Genomic DNA, 11,684 nt, shown 5'->3' on the forward strand with positions numbered 1-11,684 from the left:
AGATGGCTGTGATAAAAGAACGACCTCTTGCCCAGGGCCAACGCATCGCTGTCGTTTCCCCGGTTACAGCCTCAGAGATTGCTACAAAAGCGAGTGTTCCTAATTCGAAAGCTCTACACCCGCGATGGATACAATGGGCAACGGCTTTGACAGCCACTGATGTAGATTACATTTTTGACCCAAAACTGCAGACACAGGAATTTCTTCAATATGAAATGGAGTACCCAGTTCCCGCTGGCACATTGCCTATTGATCATTATCAAGTGGTCATGTACACCGATGGCTGCGCAACCTGCGGTTGGGACTAAACAACAGTATTCTGCTGCATGTGCGGTGGTGAGTGGCTATATGGAGGGGGAGAAGTTCTGCCCCCAACATACTTATACGCAGACCTTGGGAGACTGTATGGCACAGTTGGCTGAGCTGAAAGCTCTAATATTGGCCTTGGAAAATGCTGATCCGGCACAGTTTACACTGCTTGTTTGTGATTCCTATTACTGTGTTCAGTCTTTCAATGAATATTTACATTACTGGAGGTTGAATGGGTTCAGAGATTCCAAGGGTAACACCATTAAGCACAAGTTGCTGTGGGGGAAGGTTGCGGATCTGAAGGAAATGCTTCCTAAAGTCCATGTTGTGCAGACACTTGGACACCAACGCGTTGGAATACACGTTGCTGGGAATACTTTGGCTGATGAAGCCGCGAAATCGGCAGTGGCAGTTGCCACTGTGGCCGCAGTGACTCGTTCGAGTTCCAAACCAGACACAGAGATTTTGGCTGCCATAAAGGCTACGGCTGATGGCACGCCATTTCCTAAAGGATTCCCTTCTAAATATAGTTACTGCATGGGTGGTATGCTAAACGCTGTAGTTAAAATCCCAGGCGTTGGTGTACGTGAACTGCCCAATAAAATTGAGCGACCTCGATTAATTACTGCAGCACATGAGGGGGCGGCATCGGCACATGCAGGCGTGGCAGCCACCATTTCACTCTTGCAGGCTCGTTATTGGTGGCCTGGTCTCTATAAGGAGACAAAGCAGTATGTCCTTTGTTGTGATATCTGCCAACAAATTAAAGTTTCCACGGCTAGACGCCCACAGCAGACGCCCCTTCTGATATCAAATAAACCTTTATAGTGAGTGTACTTGGATCATTGTGGTCCGCTGACACCAGATAGTGCATACAAATATATATTGGTTGCTGTAGATTCGTGCTCCAGATTTGTGTGGGTCTGGCCATAGCGCTCGGCTGACGCTCTAACTGTTATTAAAGATTTGCGCATCTTTGTCGATACATATGCAGTTGCGGCTTTTCATTCGGACCAGGGCCCTGCTTTTGCCTCTAAGGCATTCAGGGACACCATGGCTTCGTTGGGGGTCTAGCTCCAGTTCTCGTCTCCATTTCATCCCGAGGGAAATTCTGTCGTGGAGCGTTTAAATCGCGATTTAAAGCAATCCTTAACGCCCAGAGTTATAGGTACGGGTCGTAGTTGGCTGGCCCACCTGTATGGAGTACAGAGAGCACTTAATAACTTGCCTAGAAGGTCCCCGAGGGGTCGTACTTCATATGAGTGCCTGTTTGGAACACGAATGTATGTTCCTGATCTAGATGGTCCTGGTGTGGAGACGGCAGATACGCCCTTTGACATAAATGATTGTGTCACTGTTTTGCAGGATTTACAACAATTCCGTGAAGATAACTCTTCTGCCAGTGCTGCCTCCACAGGAATTAAGGATGAACCAGTAACGCCTACTGGTTGGATTCCCAGAATTGGGGATCTTGTGCGTGAAAAGGTCGCAGTGAAAAAAGAATTTGGCCCTTCATATCGAGTGCCAGTCCCTGTGCTAGGGATCCACGGCACAAGAACTGTGATTTTCCACCGCTGCAAGGGGCCAAAGGAAATCGCTTTGTTTCCATTGACAATGTCAAGTTACAACATGTGGCCGATTCTGCAGAGCAGACCAAGAGAGACGCCCAGTAGTTCCAGAATCCCTCTCACTACTGGGGACGAAGTTCCGCTGCAGGTGATTTGCACCGACAATATTTCCTCTCCGAGCTTGGGGAGGGTGGAAGCTGATCTTGCGATTGTTCCACTAACGGCGAATAATTTGGAATCTTTTGATCAAGTTGCTGTGAGTACTGCTGATGTCACTAAAAGTGTAGTCTACAGCGTACCAAGGCGAGAGCCACAATCTGCTCCTTTTGTTTACGGTTGCACCTTTTGCGAGAACTGCCTCCGGCTGCTTCCACACCACCGATGATACCGTGTCGGACTCCTCGTCCTCTTCAACGTCAGCCCTGGGTCCACGTAAGATGCTGTGTTGGCTCAAACATACATATTTTGTTGTTCCGTGGAACTATCTGTGGCTTTTCATGGCTGTGATGACTTTTTTTCTGTGGCTGGGGTTTGTTGTTACTTTTTTTCTGGTGATACATGGTCATTTTCTTCCTGAACGATCTGAGATTGAGCACGTTGAGAAGGTGTTGAAACCGTATTTTTCATCACATATGGTTTGAAGAGACTTGTCCTTTGTGAACATTTCTGCTGTACCGATTCCAGAATGGATTGTGTGGAATAGAGTAATGTTTGATATATATGGTCCCACTGAAATAATTAAAATACCGTATGTTCTCAAATTGTCAATGAATTATATCGTTATACCAGGCATTGTATCTGATGATTGGGATGTAAAGACAGTAGATTCTATGTTGACAGAATTGCAATATTATACTGTCTATGAAAATGAAGATGCTTACCAATTTAGCGATAATTATCGTGACATGTTTTGCTACAATTATTATGGACACCACTTTATTCATAAAGCCAGTAGCCCTAAATCGATATTTGAATATATGCAATGGGAACATTGCCTGACTCCTCTGCAGGGGAGTTCTAAAACTTATTCTGATAAATTTGCATATTTTTCTGGGCATAATCAACAGAATGCTAAGTCTTACTATTTTAAGGTTGCTCCGCATGCTAATAAGCAAATGTTATTGACTGATACTAAATTACTGTATTCGAATTTGTTTGTATCCAAACTTTCAGTTGAGGGGTATGAATACTGGTCCAAAACTGTTGATTTAAAAAGTGTCTGGGGAACGAAAAATTGGCAAATGCGGGGTAAGGACACTTTGTTTAGGGCGTGTATTATTCCTGTCCAAATGATTTTCTTAAATGACACTGTACAACAGACTGGCTGTTTGGGCTTAGCAACAATTAGAGATTTTAATTTGCCTAGCATACCTGTTCCTTCCAAATTGAAAAATTGGCAGAAATATATTAATGCCACGTTTAGTGAGCTTACAGACTGGGTCCAGAATGGTACGCTCAACACTTCATTGACACGTCCGGGCGGGTGGTTATTGTGGCCCATGGACACTAATGGGTTTCATCAACGTTTTGTCACCTCTTCGGGGGGGTTCAGGACTAGTAGGGCAGACCCTCGCTACATATCACCAGAACATGCTGATATCATTACTACACATAGCGTGGGGAAACTTTGTCAACAATGGTTAAAGTCATCCACGCTAGATGCAGTTAAGTCACGTCTCACGTTACTGTCTAATAATACTTACTTGCAAGATTTTTTGTCAGGTCCAAAAGTGCCCCGGAAGAAACGTTTTTTGTATGAAGTGTACAATGAGATTTGGAAACTTTCACAACAAGAGGCGGCGGCCCAGTTGAGGCAGATAGATCAGGAGAATTTAAAACAAGCATTGTCTGTTGTGGATAATGGAATGCATACCCTATCCAACCGTGTATATACGATTGATAACATTGTTTCCTCTGCTATAGACATTATTAAATCAGATATGTCTTCTTTATATCTTGGGCAGAGTCAAACGCGGTCCATCATGCAGTTGGGTTGGACTCTACAGACATTAAAGGCAGGTCGTGTTCCGTGGCAGCACATCCGAGCCGGGGAGATATTTTTTTCCTTTAATTTGACACGTCAACAACAGCTGATGGCTAAAAAGAAAGCGACGTATGTTATGTTACATATTGAAAAGTTGGAGAAGTTGCCTTTTACTGTGGCTGAGAATCCATCTGCTGAGTGGTTGATTCACGGCGTTATAAATTTGCCTATTTCCACTCTGCAATTCACTTCTTGTTTGAAGCATATTCCGGTGGGTAGATATGAGAAGTTGGGAGACAGTTACATACATGAGGTGTGGGAGCTTCCCTTTTTATACAGATGTCTTAATGGTACGAGGGAGGTTTTTCTTAGCGGTAGCGAATGCAAAACTTCTGTCAGCCATTCTATGGTTTGTAAGCAGCTGTCTTTGCATGGGGCGTGTAATGCCTCGGTTGCGAACTTGGCTTGCTATCTTAAGGGAGTTCCAGTCCCAGTAATTAAAAACACTTTCCAGGTGCTTTCAAACGGCAGCTACGTCCTTCTTAACAGTGAAGCCTGTTGTGGCATGCGTGCCGGAATAGTTTACGTAGTCATTGTCACCAAGGCCGTTACGTGCTGCGGGAATGTGTTGTTTCCCCCCACTCAATTTAGGGAGGTAGCGGACATCTGGCCTCACATTGCTACTTCCAAGGTGAATTTCGACAAGTTGAGTCGACTAAAGGCTCTATTGTTTCAAAAGCATGTGGCCCTTACATCTGCACGCGAGACCTACGCACTTCAGGTGGCGAGGTCATCAGCAGAAATACAGTCCCTATTAAATACTAACTTTCCGAGCCACTTTGGTGAACTCGTGGGACGTATATTTAATGCGTCCAGCACTGCTGGAATTGCACATTTTTTCAAAGCCGTTGTTGTTGGTTTTGCTCATTAGGCTTTAGGCTTTAGGCCTTCGTGTACTTTGCCCTGGATGTATTTTATTCCTTTGCTCGCAGCATAGAGCCTCTGTGCACTTTGCTCTAAATGCTTTTTATTCAGCTTCGTACTGTTATTTTTCAAATAGCCAGTTCTACGGTCTTGTTTTATTTTTTAGATCACACTGTTTAGCCTACTTCAGCACTGGAGTTTTCAGTAACACATTCTTGTTCACTCTGTGCTTCAGTCAAGGATACAGTCTGGTACATTGCCGATAGACGTGGTAGGAGTTTAGTCTTTGGCATTATTGCGTAGGGACATTTTGTGATCACACTGACATGTTAGTTATAAAAACACTTCCTTGTCCTAATACAAGGAAGAGGGAGATTCCGACCAGGGAACCACAACTAGACGCTGACTGCCTCGTTGCAGATGCTGAACCAGATCACAGGCCTTTGCTCAGGTATGAGGGTTAATGGCTTCCCAGGGAATCTAAAAGGCAAGTTAGAAGCTTAACATGCTGTGCTCGAAATAGAATTAACTGAGAGAGAGTAGAATTTATTAACACCATGATAGCGTTATTCTTATGTTTCACTCTCCTCGTGACTATTTCAATCCTACTGTGTTGTATGGTTCTGGGTATTGCGGCTCACGGCTTAATATCTAAAATACAGTTGTTTTATTAAAACAATCTATAAAACTCAAACTGCCTTTGTCATTTGCATATGAGATCATACTGTAAATGAGAGAGCTGGTTTGGATCTGAGTGACCACGACTTCCCTGAGAAGTTCCCAAGATGTCATGCGCTCGGCTGCCCAATCATCCCTTCCCCGTGGGAGAGATGAGGCACTGCTAGTTAGCCGGAGCAAAACCGGATTTAGGGTGACAGAGGTCCTTCTAAGTGGGTCAGACTCAGTCCCCCACACCAGGAACAATCCTGCTACCTAGAAATCCAGTAGTCTCATTTAGGATAATGAGAGCCCACGCGACAGTACAGACTGGGACCAGGGCAGGGAGGCAGAATATTCCAGACACTTTTGTAAACGGAAAACTCTGAAAGCTTTTCCCACTTCAAAGGGGACACCAGGTACAAAAATCTGATCCTGAGACCCATTCTTCCATATGCTCCTACACCAGTGGATACTACATAAGAAGGACTGCCTGCTTCCCTGCTTCCCTGCTGCATCAGGCCTGCCTTGCTTTCTCAGAAGGAAGAATGGACCTGCACCCTTCATCCCTGGCTGAAGGGACTTCAAGGATCAGCTAACTGACCTCCTAATCTGAGCTGCTTGGAGTGATCCCCCAGAGGTGCCCCAACCTTTAAAAAAAAAAAGGAGAAATCTTGAACTTCTGGGTCTTTGTGAGCGCAAACGGGTCTGTTTGCACCAACATCTAGCCAGCCACGCAGACCACCAATGTGCAGCGCTGGTGAACCTGACTCTCCACACTACAGCGACTGCGAGCAATGACTGTCAATGCAAAAGCTGCATTTCACGCTAAAGCACTGACACCCCATAGTGACCGCAAATGTGAATCTCCAGCAAAAATTGTATGCTATGTGAAACACGATCTTCATGCTACAGCAACAACCGTCTGCAATGACCAGTTTGATTTTCACGCTACAGTGACGACCATCAGTGATGTCCCCTTGCTCCTCGTGGCCTCCTAAACCAAGAATGGAACTTTTCGCACTGGCGCTTAAAAGGTAACTTTTCAGCGGTCAAACCTGGTCCCTGTATCTGGCCCATGCTCCATCAAGGTCAACCTGAACTTGTGACTTTTACCTGGTCTCTCAAGACCAGATAATGTACGAGTGACATTTCATGCTTTTAGGTGCTATACTTACTATAAATATTTGAAATTTCATATCTCCGATTTTACCAATTGGATTTTTGTTGTTTTTGTATCAAACAATTTATTGAATTTTAGTCTATTTTTTCTAAATTGGTCTGTGATTTTTCTTGTGTTGTTGTTTCTCTTTGTTACTGTTCGATTGCTGCAAAAACACTTCACACATTGTCTCTAAGTTGAGCCCGAATGTTTTTGTGCCAAACTACCAGAGGGTGAAGAGCATGTTAATTTAGTGACTTTTTGTCGTTCACTCTCACAAGGATTGTGACTGTTGCTTGAGAAAGGTTTCTCTCCCCTCAACCAAAAACCTAATTTCTCACAATCACCAACGAGTGCCAGCTTGTACAACTAGTTTCCACAAGATCACAGTCTCTTCTATGGAATACTCTCAGACTTCATTCTTTCTATCATCATATTTAACCTGTACATGGAGACCCTCAGATCCATTCTTGCAGACAGCAATATCAAGATCCACCAACACGGAGATGATACCCAACTCCACCTAAAAACATAAACAAGCAATGACATATAGAGACTCAAATCCTGCCTCAGACTTATTCAGTTTTGGATGTCAACAAATGTCCAGATGCTAAATGCCAGAAAGATAGAAATTCCACCTCTCTTGCCAACAGTACCTATGAACCCCAGATTAATGCCTGGCTCACCAGCTTAGCCTCAGAGGTTTTCACCCAGAAGCTTACAGACCATGCAAAATCTCTGAGATTCACACAGATCTCTCATTCAAACAACACATCACCAGAAAGACAATGTCAGCTTGGTCCCAATCTTACCTTTTGAAGAATGTAAAGCAGTTTCTCTTGGAAGATTACTTCAGAACAAATGAACAAGCTTTCAACCTCTTCATCTGGATGGAGGCAATGACCCACTCAGTAGTCTGACCAAGATTACTCTAGAACCCACCCACCCAAGGGAATCCACATGCAGCAGCACATCAAGAGGTCAGAGAAATTCATCCACATCACCCCCATGTTAAAAGACCTACACTGGTCCTCCTTCTAGCCATGATCATCTTCACTACCATATCTTATAAAGCCCTCAACAACAAGACCCAGGTTACCAAGCTAACAAGCTTGCCCAGTTTGGGTACAACACTATACCAGGAATCTGCATATTGCCATACTAGAGATTAATCATTGCAAGAAGCAAAAAGACAGAAGGCAGGACTCTGTCATTTCTATCATTTGCAATAGCACCCCCACTGAGATCCGATCAGCACTGACTCTCCTAAATTTCAGAAAAAATCAAGACACACTCTATGAAGGACAACTGCCTCTAGACCTGACAGTCTACTCTTGACTTTCCCTTAGTGGCTGTATTTTTCAAGGGGGTGTGGCCGCCTCTCAGTGATCTGTTGCTCGTGAGCTAGGTTTGTACTCTTCACCAAGATGCACACACACATACATATACAGGGATGACTTAGCTAATGTATAATGATGTTTTTTCCACATGCCAAACAGTTTTTTTTAACATGCATGGCTGCAGTGTTGAAGCTGCAGTTATTCAAGCCACAATGGTGGACCTGATGCCATGTTTTCCCAGTAACGTTTGTGGGTGGTACAAATGTATGTTACATTTCATTTTAATGCCATTGGTGCACTTTCCTCTGCTAACTTACCGTGGCCTTATGTAAAAGTCAAATAGTCCATTTGGATTAGCCAATTTTACCTCATGTTTTAAAGACGGAGCACGTGCGCTGTGAGACTAAGTGGCATCCTCACTGTGCCCAGAGCCAAAATACCAGCAAAGCCCAAACTGGGAAAACTGGGGACCACACGAAAAGATGCACTTTCTCACTGTCACTATTGAAGCCCTGGTGCATCCTAGTAGTTTCAGTTCAGAATTTATTTACAATTCCATTTTGCATGGTATTGCATTTGTAATACATATGTTGAAATCTGAAGTCACAAGCATTTCAGACTATTTGCAGCTGAATTGTCTCCCCCTGCAACAGCTGTTTTTCAGGCTAATCACCATGAGCAGTAAAGCTTCAGTGATATGTGGTGCACGTGCATTGGCACACATGATGGGACCCTCATACAATAATTAGCATGTGCTGGGCACTGAGTGGTCCCAGTGCTTTCTGGTACGTGCAGTTCACAATTTGTATGCAGGTTTAGATTTTGTTTACTGTCTTTGTAGATAATAGATACACTGAGAGATATCTTTACACAAATGATTTGCGGTTCTTAACGTTCATAAAAATGCTGATATATTTAATTTTGTCAAGGGAGAGAAGCCTGTCTGCTTCGTTGATCCTGGTGTGATAATCCATTAAACTGGTGGATACCCACTTGTGCTGGAAGTCCATTGAAAATAGACATGATGCAGAGGTGTGGGCCTGGAATGTGAGGCTTTAAGAGAAAGAGAAACTGAAGCCTTCGTGTGAGCTCTGGTCGTCCTTCCACAAAGCCCAAACAACCAGATGCAGAAACTCAAGTTGGTTTCAGTACGAAATCCTTCATTTTAATTTGATAGCATGACTCAAGTACTAAGATCAACGGATAAGACACAATGAACATAAAGGTGAAACCCAGATTAATTAAAAAGATAAAAAAGTAATAATGCAAGTCAAATAGGACATGAGTGAAAAATAAGTGAAAAGGATGCGGAACATTGTAGTGCAAAGGTACAAAAAATACTCAACAACACACAAGGCCAAAAATACACAAATCTAACTTACAACTTCAGTTCAGTGTGATTTTCATTTTGAACCACAATGCGTACCTTGGTGAAGCTATCTCAAGGTCACAAGGTTGTACTAATGATTATCTATCCCCAGAATATTGAGGTACAAGAATATTGGGGACCAAATATTGAGGGACAAAATATCAAAAGGTAACTGCATATAGAGCACATTGTAGATTTACTACTCCTAACTCCACAGCTACACACCTTGAAGATATATATGTATGTATGTATATATATATATATATATATATATATATATATATATATATACATATATATATATTGCCAAGGTATGATATGTGGTGTCAGATATAGAAAAACTATACTTACTTACTTGTTGATTTTTTATTTTCAATATTTTGTCCTCGATATTGTGCCCCATATATATTCTACTGCCCACAGAATTACAACAGTCCTATCCGCCACCTTTTCCGAGGCGGATTCACTGCGAACAAAAACACGGCGGAAACAGGAATTGGAAGGGAAAACGCTCACCGCTACACACCCCATGAGGAACCAGGATGCCATGGAACCCGAACTTCAGATTCTCCCTGCCTTTGTCTTCCTGTTCCTCTACCAGGAGCACGAACGACAGCAGTGAAGACAACGGTGAGTACTGCACTTACGACACAGGGGAGGGGGGAGGGAAACAAGAGTGACACTCACACGCAACACGCAACACCCCCACCCTCACCCACTACAACACACACACTAATACATCATGATACATTACAGTTACAACCCCCTACCCCCCTGGAAGAATGCAAGGACAAAAGGAAATTAGTCGAATGATTGTAATATATTCAAAGACATGAATCAAAAATATATACATATATAAAGATATTCACACTATAAACAAATATATACACCAAGAATACAAGTCCAAGGGATTCCACCATAATAGTCCCTGGACCACTGGGCCCAAAAGGCATGGGCGAGGCCCACACACGATACCCAAAGAAGACGGAGAGAACACTGCTGGGGCATCAGATAGAAATAAAACAGGCACCTCAGGGGGAAGGGAAGGGGGGACACCTCAGCCGTATGAGTGCATGACGCCAGATCCACGAGGGGGCTCCATGCCCATTGATGTATCATGGGGAGTGCAAAGCCACAGTCTCTCAAGTCTCTCAAGTGGGTGGGTTTCCCACTGCTTTATCCTGGGGAGTGCAAAGCCACAGTCTCTCAAGTCTCTACAGTGGGTGGGTTGCCCACTGCTTTATCCTGGGGAGGGCAAAGCCACAGTCTCTCAAGTCTCTACAGTGGGTGGTTTGCCCACTGCTGCATCCTGGGGAGTGCAAAGCCACAGTCTCTCAAGTCTCTGCAGTGGGTGGTTTGCCCACTGCTGCATCCTGGGGAGTGCAAAGCCACAGTCTCTCAACTGGATAACAGTCTCCACTAGTTCTGGAGGGGGATTTGTGCCCAGAGTGCTTCATCCTGCCAAGGACAGAGGTAGTGGATGTATCTCTCCACTGGTTCTGGAGGGGGCTTTGTGCCCAGAGTGCTTCATCCTGCCAAGGACTGAGGTAGTGGATGTATCTCTCCACTGGTTCTGGAGGGGGCTTTGTGCCCAGAGTGCTTCATCCTGCCAAGGACAGAGGTAGTGGATGTATCTCTCCACTGGTTCTGGAGGGGGCTTTGTGCCGAGAGTGCTTCATCCTGCCAAGGACTGAGGTAGTGGATGTATCTCTCCACTGGTTCTGGAGGGGGCTTTGTGCCGAGAGTGCTTCATCCTGCCAAGGACTGAGGTAGTGGATGTATTTCTCCACTGGTTCTGAAGGGGGCTTTGTGCCCAGAATGCTTCATCCTGCTCGTGGCGGCCTCAGTAGCGTCGCATTCTTTGACGCTCATTGGCCTGCAGTGCTGTTGGTGGCGGTGTCCTGTTCAGCAGTGCTGGTGGCGGCGGTGCCCTGTTCAGAGGTGCTGGTGGCTGCGATGTCCTTGGCAGCAGTGCTGGTGGGCGGCGGTGTCCTGTTCAGCGGTTCTGGTGGCGGCGGTGTCCTTGGCAGCGGTGCTGGTTGCGGCGGTGTCCTGTTCAGCGGTGCTGGTGGCGGCGGTGTCCTTGGCAGCGGTGCTAGTGACGGCGGTGCCCTTGGAAGCGGTGCTGGTGGCGGCGGAGTCCTGTTCAGCGGTGCTGGTGGTGGCGGTGTCCTTGGCAGCGGTGCTGGTGGTGGCGGTGTCCTGTTCAGCAGTGCTAGTGGTGGCGGTGTCCTTGGCAGCGGTGCTGGTGGCGGCGGTGTCCTTGGCAGCGGTGCTTGTGGCGGTCTTGTCTGCTGTGCATGTTTTCCCAGACTTGCCCGTTTTAGTGTGCCCCTTCCCCCCCTTGGATGGTGGCGCAGTTGGATCCACA

Source organism: Pleurodeles waltl, chromosome 8 (assembly GCF_031143425.1).
Source record: "Pleurodeles waltl isolate 20211129_DDA chromosome 8, aPleWal1.hap1.20221129, whole genome shotgun sequence".
Lineage (NCBI taxonomy): Eukaryota > Metazoa > Chordata > Amphibia > Caudata > Salamandridae > Pleurodeles > Pleurodeles waltl.